The 15,174-nt window shown below is 40.0% G+C and overlaps 1 pseudogene; it reads left to right on the top strand.

Annotated features, from left to right (window-relative positions):
* Positions 1-734: 734 nt before the first annotated feature.
* Positions 735-1,711, top strand: LOC124241464 (40S ribosomal protein S6-like; annotated as a pseudogene).
* Positions 1,712-15,174: the final 13,463 nt, after the last annotated feature.

Raw genomic sequence — 15,174 nt, 5'->3', positions numbered from 1 at the left:
TTGCTCACTCATTGGCTGAGGACCATCTTGAAAATAGGGTGCCCTCAGCTCAAAAGCTGAGGCAAAACCTGAAAGAACTAACAGCTAGAGGCTATCAGCTAAGCATACTCCTTGTCACTGGGCAAGAGGTCCTTTCTGGAAGGGCAATCTGAGCAGCATACAATCACAAGTGAAAATATCAAAAAAAATTCTTTTGTTTCATAAATACATAATCCTCAACACTCAAATATAAAAGTGAAGAAAAAACCCATGAAATGTTAGTGACAACTTCATAAAAGGTTAACACCCTATCGTAATATCAGTCCTTAGTAAAAATCTATAGTGTATGTACTATGTATGATATGTATGATATATTTAGTGGGGTTTAAGTTAACCACTTAAGATGCCAATGAATACTCAGAACAAAGTTCTCAAACAGAAAAAATACAATTAACTAATATGAAAAAGTATTTAGCCAGTACAAGTAGTCAAATGAGTGCAGATTAAAGCAATAAAATAAATTTTGGGGGCCAATCAGATTTCCAGTTTTTTTAGGAAATGATTTCGTTTTAGCAAGTGAGCTTTAAGTTAAACCCTCGCACACACCTGGCAGGAATGTAAATTCATATTTCTATAAATCAATTTGGCATCAGGTTTCAAGAGCTGTAAAAACAAATCCTTTTTACTCAGTAGCTCTACTTCAAGAGTTTGTTGCTTTTTTTGGTGGCAACTTGGAGGTGGTCACCTGTTTCAAGATGAAGCTGAACATCTTTTTCGCAACCACTGGAAGCTAGAAACTCATTGAAGCGGACAACGAACACAACCTTCACACCTTTTATTAAGAAGCATACGGCCAGGGGCCGGCCCCGTGGCCGAGTGGTTAAGTTCGCTCCGCTCCGGCAGCCCAGGGTTTCGCCAGTTTGGATCCTGGGCCTGGATGTGGCATGGCTCATCAAGCCACGCTGAGGTGGCATCCCGCATGCCACAACTAGAAGGACCCACAACTGAAAAGCATACAACTATGTACCGGGGGGCTTTGGGGAACAAAAGGAAAAAAATCAAATCTTTAAAAAAAAAAAAAAAAAGCAGCATACGGCCAGAGAAGCTGCTGCTGCTGCTCAGGGTGAAGAACGGAAGGATTATGTGGTCCAAGTCAGTGGTGGAAATCACAAACTAGATTTCCTGGTGAATCAGGGTGTCTTGACCCACGGCTGTGTCCACTTGCTACTGAGTAAGGGGCATTCCTGTTGCAGACCAAGGAGGACTGGAGAAAGAAAGCAAAAATGTGGATGCCAATCTGAATGTTTGTAACTTGGTTATTGCAAAAAGAAAAGGGGAGAAGGACATTCCTGGGCTCACTGAGACTACTGTGCCTCATCTCCTGAGGCCCAAAAGTGCTAGTAGAATTTGTAAATTTTTCAGTCTCTCCAAAGAAGATGATGTCCCTCAGTGTGTTGTGAGAAAGCCCCGGAACAAAGAAGGTAAGCAAACCAGGACCCAAGAGCCCAAGATTCAGCATCTTGTTGCTCCATATGTCCTGCAACACCAACGTCTGTGTATTGCTCTGAAGAAACAGCTACTAAGACAAACAAGGAAAGGTCACAGAATATGCTAAACTTATGGCCAAGAGAATGAAGGAGGTCAAAGAAAAATGCCTCGAACAGATTGCCAAGGACAGAGGCTGTCGTCTCTGAGAGGTTCTACATCGAAGTTGCAGTCTAGTAAAAAATAAGATTTTTAAGAGTAACAAATAAATAAGAGCAGACACCCAAAAAGACAAAAGAGTTTATCCTAAAGAAATAATCAGAAATGTGGACAGAGATTTATACATAAAGATATTCATCTTGGTATTATTTGTTATATCAAAACCCAGAAGCAACCCAAGCACCCAAAGTCAGGAAAAGGGTTATGTACGCTGCATTGTAACTATGTGATAGTGTGTTTTACAGCCATTAACATGAAAATGTGTGATGAGCCTTTAATGTCGAGAGATAACGCTTATGACATGTTAAATGAAAATAAAAACAATCACATATATAGTATTACCTCAAATATGTAAAAATCCGTAAAAAGATGTGTAGAAGAAAATATGCCCAAAATAAAAACATTGATTTGATTGTCTTTGGTTGGGTGATTTTATTTTCTTCTTCTTACTTTCAAACTTTGCAAAATAAACATTCGTAGAGGGGCCGGCCCCATGGCTGAGTGGTTAAGTTTGTGCGCTCCGCTGCGGTGGCCCCGGGGTTTTGCTAGTTCAGATCCTGGGCGCAGACCTAGCACTGCTCATCAAACCATGCTGAGGCAGTATGCCACATAGCACAACTAGAAGGACCTAGAATTAGAATATACCACTATGTACTGGGGGGCTTTGGGGAGAAGAAGAAGAAGAAGAAAAAAGATTGGCAAAGGATGTTAGCTCAGGGCCAATCTTTAAAAAAAAACCATTCTTAGAGTCATCTCAAGTGACATTAGCTAAAAATTGCTTTCCTTGTCCTTAGAGAATAGGTTGGGTTCTGTGCTTCTCTCTGTATGCCAACTGCGCTTTCTCAGTTCATGCCCCTCTCTTAGCATTAACCGCATGGTACTGAAGTTTTTCTGTGATCTGTCATGCAATTCTGACACTAACTATCCAGAATTAGGTCAGATTTCACAGGTTGAGGGCACAGTGCTCCACAAGACTCCTGTCACTTCAGACATCAGCTGTAAGCTCTCAGGTTCCTAGGCCACCTAAACTTGTGACCAACTGGCCACAAATTTGAGGGATCCCACTACCTCCTCAGGTTCTATAATTTGCTAGAATTTCTCATAGAATTCAGGAAAGTACTAGGCTTAGGATTATAATTTTATTATAAAGGATATAAATTGGGACCAGCCAAATGAAGAATCTCATTGGGTGAGGTCTGAGAGGGACCCAAACAAAAAGTTTTCATGTCCTCGGGATGTGTCATCCTCCTGGCACATTGATATGCATCACTAACCTGGAAGCTTGCCTGAGCTTCTGGTGCCCAGTTTTTATTGGGGTTTCATTACATAGGCTTGACTGATTGAATTGTTGTCCACATGATTGAACTCAATCTTGGTCTCCCCTCCCCTCCTCAGAGGGTGGGAAGTTGGGCTTATAACACCTGGCTCAAAGCCTCAACTCTCTAATCATATAGGTGGTCTCTCCAGCATGGCAGCCCCTATCCTGACACTATCTAGGGCCTCACCAGGAGTCACCTCATTAGCATAAATCCAAGTGTGGCCTGAGGCGCTCATCATGAATAACAAAGACATTCCTTTCACTGAGGAAATACCAAGGGTTTAGAAGCTCCCTCCCAGGAATCAGGGGAAAAGACCCACCAAATCCTTTATAATACATCAGTATTTGTCTCCCCCTTGGCTGTGGCCTCCCATATGGAGGGACCATGCCAAGTATGCCTATGCTTGGGACTGGCCCCCAGCAGATATTTTTCTTTCAGTAAATCTAGCAGTTTAGGAAACTTTGCCTAAGGCACATTAGTGAGTCAGAGCTGCCCCTCACTGTCTGTGAGTCCCAACTTGACACTTTCTTCCTTACTTTGCCTTTCCACCACAGTAACCTCAGGAGGCCATGTTTCCATGAATTAGTAATGCACTGACATTTCGGTCCTTTTATAATTTAATTCGTCACTGAGAACAACCATAATACAACAGCAACAACCACAAATATGCTTTTTCTTTTATCATCTTTTTTCTTTCAGCTTGGTGGGTATCTATCTATAGAAACACATTAGCTAATTTTGAATTAACTAGGAAATTAATAGAAAATGTATCAGCTTTGTGCAGGAAAGGCAACAAATGGGAGTGCAGGACTGGCATTTCATGGCTGTGTTTAAGAGTGGCTAAGACTGTCAATATTAAGTGGGTTATAGAAGTAAGTGCTGGGATTTTCATTTTTGTTCTCAATCTAAGGATGGCCTGGGGATTGGCTTTTAGAACATCAACATGGTATTTGGTGAAACTGACAAATTAGTTAATAATATTTATGCTTACTCTTTTATTCCAAAAGCTATCTGCTGCTGGTAGGTGATGCAGTCAACACTGAGCACTAAATATTTAACATAGTTCTTCAAGTCTTTGGTAATTTCTATTTCATGATCCGGGGCATCACAGATCACTGGGTTTTACTTCTAGGCACATGGCCATGGCGATGCCTCCCTGGCAGTCCAGTCCTATGGCAGTCTCCCTCAGTATTGCCCTACTTTCACCAGGTCCTTTTCTGGTCTTAACCCTTAGTTTTTCTCTTCCTCTCTGAGCAGGTTTGATCCCAGACTTATGGGAGAAGACAAGACTTTTTGTAATTGGGATGAACAGAGAGCTTTCTGTGTTTATTGCATTTGTGTGGTCTCTTCTTCTTGTCTGAGAGTGAGGGTCTTTCATGGCCTATATTCACAGTAATTCCTAGGTATCATCGAATACCCAAACATATTTAAATTTTCCTATTAAAACCAAGGGTTTATTTTATTTTATTTAAAACTGGGGAGAATAACAGTGTGTGTGTGTGCATGACTGAGTGGAGAAATTTGCAGGAACGATGTCCTTGAGCAGGGCCTGCAGCATGCTCAGCCCCAAGGGTGACCACCATGTGTGTTCTGTGTGAATATTACCCCATGAGCGTGCATCACTTAGCCTATCTGTGCAGGCTAAAGGGAGTGGAACTGAAGGAATTAACAGCCCACCAAAGTGGTATGAGCCTATTTTAAACTGAAAACATCTGAACAGACAGCAGCCGCAGAAGAAACATCTCAACAAGCAGAACCTCCTGGAAATACAGCTGCCATTGACCTCCCTCTGAGGGAATTTCCTGTTTGAAAGAAGACTGACCCTTAACACCAGAAAGTTTGAATTCAGCTGCCATACTCCTCTCTCTCCTCAAATAGGGAAATTTCTAGCCGGGAAGGAGATAGACTCCCCATCTTCATTAGCATCAAAAAGCCAAATAGAACCTTCCATACCTTCCCATTCGAACCCTAGCCCCCGCTGTGTTAATTTGGTATATAAGCCATTATCTCTAGCTATTCAGTGAGTTATTCATCTCTGAGCAACTCCACCTGCCCCTGTAAAATAGACCTTGTCTTTTCTCCAGTTAATCTATTATCAGTTAATTTTTCGGCTCCTAACTATTTGGACCTAAGTTGGTAGAGGAAAACTTTTCCTCCCAAAAGGACCTGGGTACATGTGGAGAGTCAGCCTTAATTAGGAGCACGGACACTTCATCCATAGTAACAGGAGGGAAGGCAGAGGAATCTGTCTCTATCCAACCTCTCTCTCACCCTCAGACTTACAGGAAGTGTCATCTACTCTCACTGGCTCGTGTCCTCGCTTCCTGTTCACTCTCTACCTATTCCAGTATGGCTGCCAGCCTCAAGACATTTTCATTCAATCATTCACTCATCAAATATGTCTTTAATCCTACCATGTGGTCTAGGCCCTGGAGACAGAACATTGAACAAATTCCCCAAATCCCTGCCTCCATGGAGCTAGCTATCTAGTGGGAGAGAACAAATAGAAAACAAAGAAATGAACTACATAGTACATTCAGTGGTAGTAAGTGTCATGGACAAAACCAAATACATGCAAAGGAAGCAGGAAAGGGAGTTAGACAGTGTTGACTGCCTCACTGAGAAGGAGACATTTGAATAAAGCTCTGAGGAGGTAAGGTGCAAACCCTATGGATATAGTGGGAAGTCCGTTCCAGGAAGAGGGAACAGACAAGCAGAGGAGGTGTGCCTGGTGTATTCAAGGAATAGCAAAGAAATTGGTAGGGAGTGAGCAGGGGAGGAGGCATAGTAGGAGATAAAACCAATGAGGTCACGGGGCCGGCCCCGTGGCTGAGTGGTTAAGTTCCTGTGCTGCACTTCGTAAGTCCAGGGTTTTGCTGGTTTGGATCCTGGGTGCTGACCTAGTACTGCTCATCAAGCCATGCTGAGGGGGCGTCCCATATAGCAGAGCCAGAAGGACCTACAACTAGAATATACAACTATGTAGTGGGAGGGCTTTGGAGAGGAGGAAAAAAAAGAGGAAGATTGGCAACAGATGTTAGCTCAGGGCCAATCTTTCAAAAAAACCAAAAAAACCCAATGAGGTCATCTGGGGCTGGATTGTGTGGGAGTCTGTAACCGTTGCAAGTGTTTTGGCTTTACTCTGAGTGAGATAACGACCCATTGTAGTGATCTGAGCAGAAAAGTGACCTGTTGAAAATGGACTGTGAGGCAGCAAAGATGGAAGTAAGGACAGCAGTAACAATGCTGATGTAATAATCCCACCAAGAGATAATGGACACTGCTTTGGAAAGTGATCTGGCCATTCCTCAAAAGGTTAAACATAGAGTTACCATATGACCCAGCAATTGTACTCCTGGGTACGTACCCAAGAGAAATGAAAACATGTCCAAACAAAACATGTATATTCATAGCATCATTATTCATAAGAGCCAAAAATTAGAAACTACCCAAATGTCCATCAACCAATGAATGGATAAACAAAGTGTGGTATATCCATAAAATGGTACATTATTCAGTCATAAAAAGGACTGAACTACTGCTGTAACCTACAACATGGATAAACCTTGAAAACATTATGCTATATGAAAGAAGTCAGTCACAAAACATTGCACAGTGTGTGATTCCATTTATATGAAAAGTCCAGAATAGATAACTTCATAGAGACAGAAAGTAGATTAGTGGTTGCCAGGGACTAAGAGGAAGAGGGCATGCGGAGTGACTGCTAATTCTTTTTGGGGTGATGAAAATATTCTAAAATTAACTGTGGTGATGATTGCACAACTATGTGAATATACTAAAAACCATTGAGTTGTCTACTTTAGACAGGTGAATTGTATGGTTTGTGAATTATGTCTCAATAAAGCCATTAGTAAAACTAAGAAGAGACAGTGGTGCTTGGTATGGGGAGGTGGTGAGATGTGGTCAGAGGTTGCAATACTTTGAAGGTAGAGCTAATAGAATTTGATGAAGATTGGATGGGTTGTATGAAAGAAAACAAGGAGTCAAAGATAATGCTGAATATTTTTTGGCCTGAGCATCTTAAAGGGTGGCGCTGACGCTAAGTGAGCTGAGGAGGACTGCTGGAGGAACAAGTTTAGAGAAGAACATCAGGAGCTCTCTTTTGAGAGCTTTGTTAAGCTTGAGATGCTTAGTAGACAATATGGAATTGGAGATATAAGTTTGGGGTTCAGGAAAGAGTTGGACTAGAGACATACAATTGGGAGTCAGCAGCTAGATGGTGTTTAACTGGTTAAAATCATCAATGACCTCCCTGTAGCCAAATCCTCACCTTACTTGACTTATCAACAGCATTGGACACCATTGACTATCATCTTCATCTAAAATCATCCCTTATCTTACTTATAGTAGAGAAATTTTGCTATTTCTCTCATTCCTTTCTGGTCTCTCTCAATCTGTGTTATTTATAGGGTCATCTTCCACCTAATTTTCAGTTCAGAGTTCTTCAAGGTTTTTCCTGTACCTTTTCCCTCATCTTACCATATACTATCTGTCTAAGAGATCTTATCCATACCCATAATTTCAATTGTCTTGTACACAAACTCACAAGTGAGCTTCATATCTTTTAAATAATCATTAAATATATATCAAAAGCATCTCAAATTCAACTTGTACAACAATGAACTCATGATCTCTCCCTCCACTCCCATCCCAAACCTGCTCCTTTTCCAACATCCTTTATTTCAATGATTAAGTTATTTCTTTACGCAAACCACAAGCCAGAAGCAATTCTTAGGATCTCTTTCTCCAGGATATCTAATCTGACACCAAATTCTGAGGATTTTATCTCCTGAAATATCTTCTAAATGTCTCTACTTCTCTTTGCTTTTACTGATCAGCTATACAAATATATTTCCACTGTGTAATTTTTCACACAACAATCCATACTCATAATCAACACTTGTACCATTCTCATGTTCTGGAGACAGATTAACTACAGAATATTGTGGATTAAAAAAAATTGGATGTAGGGGCATGGATTCCCTATACAAGTGGAGGACTTTCCCTCCCGAATGCTTTCTTCAACTCTTCCTTTTTGATTTTTCTACCTCTTATCTCTTTTAAATCCAAATCATCCTACCAGTTATCACCAGATTAATTCTCTTAACATGTAGTTCAGTTCATTTCCCAACTCAAAAGTCACAACTGCATTGTTGCTTAAGAACTAAGGAGCAAACTGGTAATATTACCACTGTCGGTCCATTATAACAAGGTCCAAACACTCTTCTTCTCTATGTTCTAGTGTTATGGATTGAATAGCGTCCCCCAAAATTCATGTTCTTCCTGGAACCTCAGAACGTAATCTTATTTGGAAATAGAGACTTTGCAGATATAATCAAGTTAAGATAAGGTCATCAGGGTGGGCCCTAATCCAATATGGCTTGTGTCCTAATAAGAGGAAGGAGCTTGGAAACAGACCCACAGGAGAAGACCATCTGACAACTGAGGCAGAGACTGGAATGATGCAGCTCCAAGCCAAGACATGCCAAGATGGCCTCCACTAGAAGCTAGGAAGAGGCAAGGAAGGATTCTCCCCTACAGGTTTCAGAGGGAGTACGGCCCTTCCTACAGCTTAATTTTGCACTTCCATCTTCCAGAAATGTGAGATAATAAGTTTCTGTTATTTTAAGGCTTCCAGTTTGAGGTATTTTGTTATGGCAGCCCTAGGAAACTAATACATCTCATTACATTGGAAAATTTATATACCATGGCATTCACCCTTTTAAAGAGTACAATTTAGTGTTTTCAAAAATATATTCACGGGGGCTGGCCCCGTGGCCGAGTGGTTAAGTTCGCGCACTCCGCTGCAGGCGGCCCAGTGTTTCGTCGGTTCGGATCCTGGGCACGGACATGGCACTTCTCATCAAACCACGCTGAGGCAGCATCCCACATGCCACAACTAGAAGGACCCACAACGAAGAATACACAACTATGTACCGGGGGGCTTTGGGGAGAAAAAGGAAAAAAATAAAATCTTAAAAAAAAATATATATATATATTCACAAGGTTGTACAACCAACATCATTATCTAATTTTGGAATATTTTCCTCAGCCCTAAAATAAATGCCATACCTCTTAGAAGGAGTTCCCCAATCCCTTATCCCGCCAGCTCCTGGTAACCACAAATCTTTCTTTGTGGATTTGTTATTCTGGACTGCACTATTTTTTATCTGTTTCCATGCCTTTTTCTCATGTCCTCTCCTCAGCACCCCTAATAGTTTCATAACTATTTATGTCATTCACTCCCTCACTAAATTAGTTCTACCTGAGGATAGGGAATGTGTCTTAGGCGTACCCTTGTTCCTAGTATAGGACCTGGTATGTATTAAGCATTCATAACATGCTTCCTGAGTGAAAATATGAATCAATGAATGCCCGTTTTAAAGATCATCCTCTTTCTATCACCTGTCTTTTCTCATCTGGCTCAAATCTATGTTTCTAACTCCTGTGGTTCTGGAATCAGATTAATTTTTGACGTGTAAAATATAAACACATAGTAATATGTGCTACAGTATTCAGTGGAAGAAATTTACTGAAGAAACTACTCTGCATCTACCATTGAGCAAGATTCTCATCATTGCGCAAACTAATGATGATGATGAAATAGATGTAAACGAAAGCTGGTTTTTTAAGGCCACCTGCATCATTTACTTTAATGATGTTACAGTCTCGAATGACACTGTCCAAGACTAGAAATGATGTGAAATGCAAGAGATCAGCATGTGGATTCTTGGTCTAAGTATGAATTGCTGAAAGAAGACAAATGATGCTGCTTGAAATTATGACTTGAAAAGCAAGTAAACCATGAATCATCCCCACGTATAAGCTTGTAATCAGAACAATGGAGAACTGATCTGTGAATAGTTGTCACTACTCTGTTGTTGGCAAAACATTGCCCAATTCACGGCTACGCATGTAGCTAAAATGTAATGTTTAAGCAGGTAGCCTAAATGTCAACACGATTCATGTTATCTGGAAGAGTGGACACTTCTATTTCCAATTTACCTAATTTTTCTTTTTACTGTATGTTTGGAAAAAAAGAGATATCCTAAATTAGCTAAAGCTAGGACAGAAGATTGTGCTTCTCTGTAGAAAGTTACCATGTTAACAGTGACAGTACTAAGTATGTGTAGTATTGTATAGCACAGTACTTTAAGATGTACCAAATACATTCTTCATCCTTGAAAAATATTTAAAACACTCTTGCCAATGAAGTAGCATTGTCTCATATTTACAAATGAAGAAATGTCCTTGGTAAGATGAAATTATTTGCTTGTGGATATATCCAGATAGTATATGGTGGGAAGCCAGGATGCAAACCCAAGTTTTCACCTTCAAACTTCAGACTCTGGATCTTCACAATTCAAATGTTAAGCACAGCACAAATAAGCAATGTTGCTCCATTTAACAATGATGATGATGTAATTACAAACAATAACAATGGTAAATATATTGATTTTTTTGTCTCTATGAGAATGTAAGCTCTAGGAGGATAGATATTTTGTTTTGGTCACTGCTGCATCCCCAGGGCCTAGGACAGTGCCTGGCACATAAGGGGCCCACCACTAAAACTTCTTTGTAAATCAAAGAACAATCCATCACATTTTCAAAGACATTTCACAAATATTATTTCATTGATTGTCATAGCAATTTCCAAGTTTCTGACTCTGACTCCAGTATTTTTTTATTATTCCACATTGTATGAAAATAAAAGTTAAAAGACCGGTTAAAAAAAAAAAATCAGTGCAGAGAGATTAAAAGTAGCATATATTAGTTCATCCAGATGAGCCCCATAATAGGATCCCAGGCAATCTTACCTCGAGGATGACAAGTATTGACTTGAGCAGGTTGGCTTCTCTACAGATGGAAGGTGTTGAAAGGCATGTGGAGAAAGTCACCATAAAGGAACACACACATCTGTCAAGATGAAAAAGATAAGAAACAACTCTACATTAAAATTCTGAAATGTGGGAGAAGGTTGGGTTCCCTTCATATGGGAAGGGAGGATTCAAGGTCATCTCTTGGTAGAGCTACTAAAATGTTTTTCTTTACTATTATCCTGGTTTTTTACATTTACTGTGGAGAATCAAAAAGTGATTAATCGAGTTCAAAAATTAGCAAGCATTTTGTTTTGGGATGAAAGTTAACAAGGCCCTGGGCTCTGAGGAATCTCCTCTCAAGGGGCCTGATGCTTGTGAGAGAAGGAGATGCTGAGTAAGTGGGCTGTGGCTCTGCTTCACTTTCTCGAACGTAGGAACTGGGGAAAGGGATTCTGCTTTCAAAACAAGCTTGAAACCCACTTCTAGTTAAAGTATAATGCAATCAACTTTATATTATGTAGGACAGTCATTTATTTCTTACTCTCCATCCTGAAGCAACAGCCAATCAAAAGTACAGTAAGGTATTTATTTTTAGTGTAAAGGTTGCTTATCTGGCCATCTCAGCTAACTGGAGCTCAATTAAGAAGTAGGAAGGGAAGGAAAAGGAAGGCTCACAACTGGCCCGGGCCTCACTAATACTACAGTGCCATCCTCTAAACTGCTAAGCTGTCTCCTCATAGGCGAGTCCTCAGTCTTCGTCAGTCCTGCTACCCGCAATGCTAACAGCCCCAGCTCTTGCTTCCCAGGCCCCAACAGCAGTACAGTGCCCAGGGAGGAAGGGAGGCCCCAGGTGGGTGATGGGGTATTAGAAATAAGCTCTAATGGCTGCAAAATGTAACAGGGAGAGATGAGTTAGGATGGCAGAGCTCCTCTTTATCAGCCCCCTCCTCAAATTTCTTTTTTTTTTTTTTAAAGATTGGCACCTGAGCTAACATCTGTTGCCAATCTTCTTTTCTTTTTCTTCTCCCAAAAGCCCCCAGTACACAGTTGTATATTCTAGTTGTAGGTCCTTCTGGCTCTGCTATGTGGGAAGCTGCCTCAGCATGACCTGATGAACGGTGCCCAGGATCCGAACCAGTGACACCCTGGGCCGCCGAGGCTGAGTGCGTGAACTTAACCACTCCGCCAGGGGACCGGCCTCTCAAATTTCTTACAGGAAGCACCTGTGCATCATGGTGGACACTAAGGTTGAGTTTATAAGCCTCAGCTGACTGACAAGACCTGCTGATAGAAAGATGTAGAGGGTGATGTTTGTGACAATGGTGTGAGGATATGAAAAATATTTAAAACACTCTTGGGAATTAAGTATTGTCATTTCCCACATTTACAAAGGAGAGAGTAAGTTTAAAAGATTAAATTGTGTTTAATATCATTCTTTTAAGAAAAGAGGGATCTGTGTGGTTACAATTTTGAAGAAATATTTGAAAAATCTTGGTAGGTGAAAGGGAAAAGCCTCAGTTACCAGAAAAATCCCACTATTTGGGAAAGTGAGTCTCTAAGTGATGGCCAACAAAGGGTGTTATTTTACTTAGAGGTAACAATATGTTTAATTACAGGACTGCACGTTTGCGGAAAATCAATAAAATGTCCACGGATAGTTTTATTTCACAGAGCATAGATGACAGTCTGAGTTTCTGTAATCTTTTCCTTGAAATCTAAATTATTTTGAATAAATGCTTTAACACTAGTTTTTTGAAAGTACGCCTGTTCTTTAATTTCAACATTTTGTAAATAAATACATTATTTAAAAATATGCATTCCTACCAGAAAAATTGATATTGTCTACTATTTTGAAAAGGAATATATAAAAAAATAATTGCTGTGCTTTTAAAAACCAAACAATAGTGCTCGCACTTTTCAGTCTCCTATTATATTAAAGTGCTTTATTATCATTAATATTACTTGTGATCTTAATTCACCTAAGTTTGTGATCCCACTTCAGCAGAGAAATAATTCATCCAATAACATGAGGGAATAGAACTGATCAGCTATACACACACACCCCTTGTGACACCATCCAAAACTCATAACAAGATGCCAGCCCAGAAATACGACAGCTATTGAGAAACAAAATTAGAAAAATAGTCTTTTGAAGAAATATTTCCTTTACTGCTATTCTATTTTTTTTTAAATCACCCATTTCATGTGAAAAAAAAATCAAATGAGGGATCCTTGAAAAATGGAAGCTTCAGTATACTCCATGTGCAGGAACTAAATCAGAACACATGAGAAAGGGTAGATGAGCTATGATATAATGCAATTGGAAAAAGAATGACTTTTTTCTCTGCTTTTTGATCGAGAACTCCATGAAAGAGTGTGCCAGCAAGAACAAGTTCCTCTACGTGACATTTCATTTCTTAGCAGCTAGCTAGATTAATGCTTGCTTCTTGTAGCTCATGCATTACTAGCCCTAGTACTTGAGAAATGAAAAATCATGTACTCAATTCATTCTTTATTGCATAAATGTTATACAAAGAGAATGGAAATTTGCATTTGGGTCTTCCTTCCTGTTAAAATATTGTGGTCTTGACAACAGGTTAAGAAATAATATAGTCCCACTGTCCTTTCATATTGAGCCCCTATAAAACAGTTTAATGGACTATATGTATAAGGTGAGGAGAAATGAAAGTAGAATTATGTTAAATTGTGTGGCCTCTAAATAGATTACAAAAATTTTATCACCTTTTCAGGGCATGACTAAAGAGACCCACCTGTAAATCTTCTTAATAGCCAAATCACAGGGAACCAGAGACATCTTCAAATTATCTGCAACACAACTCAACCTAAAGGCAATTGAGCTACAAAATTCAAAAGAAAGGCCAAGTCTACAGGAATACACAGTGAAGGGCTGAGAGAGTCGTGAACAAAACGCTTGAAAGCGGATCTGAGAGTCACATCTGATCTCTTCTCTTCCAGACAAGAGAAAGCAATTTTCAACCAGGCAATTACAAGGAGCAAACGGATTTTCATTTGTGGCACCCACAATATTCTGCTTTTCTCAATGTTCCCATCCCATGAGGCTTAGTAGTTTGTTAAAACTTAAGTTTTTGCTTTTCAGATATACATTTTCCCCTTAATTAGAACGCGAGTGCTGGAGTTGGGTGGGTGGGGTGGAGGAAGACTGAGGGGACAGAAATTAATGAGAGGATGGTGATTTTCTGCTGCTTCACTCTGATTGTGGGGTTCCTTTAGTGAGGTTCCCACAAGAAATCTTCAGTGCTTTGTAGAAACATTGTTGGAAAAAGTTAAGTAGAATTAAAATAATTATGGCTGGCAGACTTGTATACATATGACAGATCATAAAATTGTACTGTTATAAATGTATTTGGAGGGTGAAATAAATTCTGGGAAAGTGCAAATATTTTCAACTTTAGTCAGCATGGCAGTCTTGAATTATGAATCATTTCTTTAGAATATTTGATCTGGATCAAGGTTTTATCCTTAGATACATTTTTGTGATAATAATTTTACATACCTGACTAAAATTCCTTACCAGCTATGCAAAACTTTAGACAATAGCACCTCTCTGCCCACTCCCCCGGGATCTTCCAGATGCACCCTCAACCCCTTCTCTCTCTACAAGCGCCCTGGCCTCCAGCACGTTCCCCCCACACGGCTAAACGCTGGGGATTCAGTGTGGGCAGTGTTGAACATGTAAAAACAAGTCCAGCAGCATCTTTCAAGGTGAAAGTTTAAATTTCTGTCTTCTGCAGCCTTGTTGGTTGCTTCTGGAAACTTGCTGAGTTACCCTGAGTCTAACACTCAGAGGAAGGAATTGTGTGTGGTGCTAAGGAAGAGAAGGGGAAACACTTGAGGGTTTAAGTTAAAGTAATTATGGCATTGGACTACTGCCAATGGAAATTTTTCAGAAAGCCCATCTTTTGCAAGAAAGTAAACTCCCAAATCGTTGCCGAGGAAAACCATTTTTTTCGAAAACACTAAAAACCAAGTAATTGTTTTAAGTGGTTTTTCCCCCATGGGTAAGATCTTTGTTTTTTCCCAAATTTTCTTACACAGAGTAGAGGAATAATAAAATACAAAGAAATGTAGTAAAACTAAAAATTAAGTCCTTGTCTTAGAGAAGTCATAGCCACTTAACGTAGTTCCAGGGGCCCCGGGCCTGAAGAAAGTCTCAACAATACAGCAAAAGCCTGAGGGAAATGAAACTTGGTCTGCATTTCCTGTCTGGCCTATTTCTGTTTGACTTCCCCGGGAATTCAGATAGTTAGACAGAGAGACTAACACGCGTCTCGAGAATATCCCAGTATTTA

Source organism: Equus quagga, chromosome 7 (assembly GCF_021613505.1).
Source record: "Equus quagga isolate Etosha38 chromosome 7, UCLA_HA_Equagga_1.0, whole genome shotgun sequence".
Classification (NCBI taxonomy): Eukaryota; Metazoa; Chordata; class Mammalia; order Perissodactyla; family Equidae; genus Equus; species Equus quagga.
This window is presented reverse-complemented; position numbering and strand designations above follow the sequence as displayed.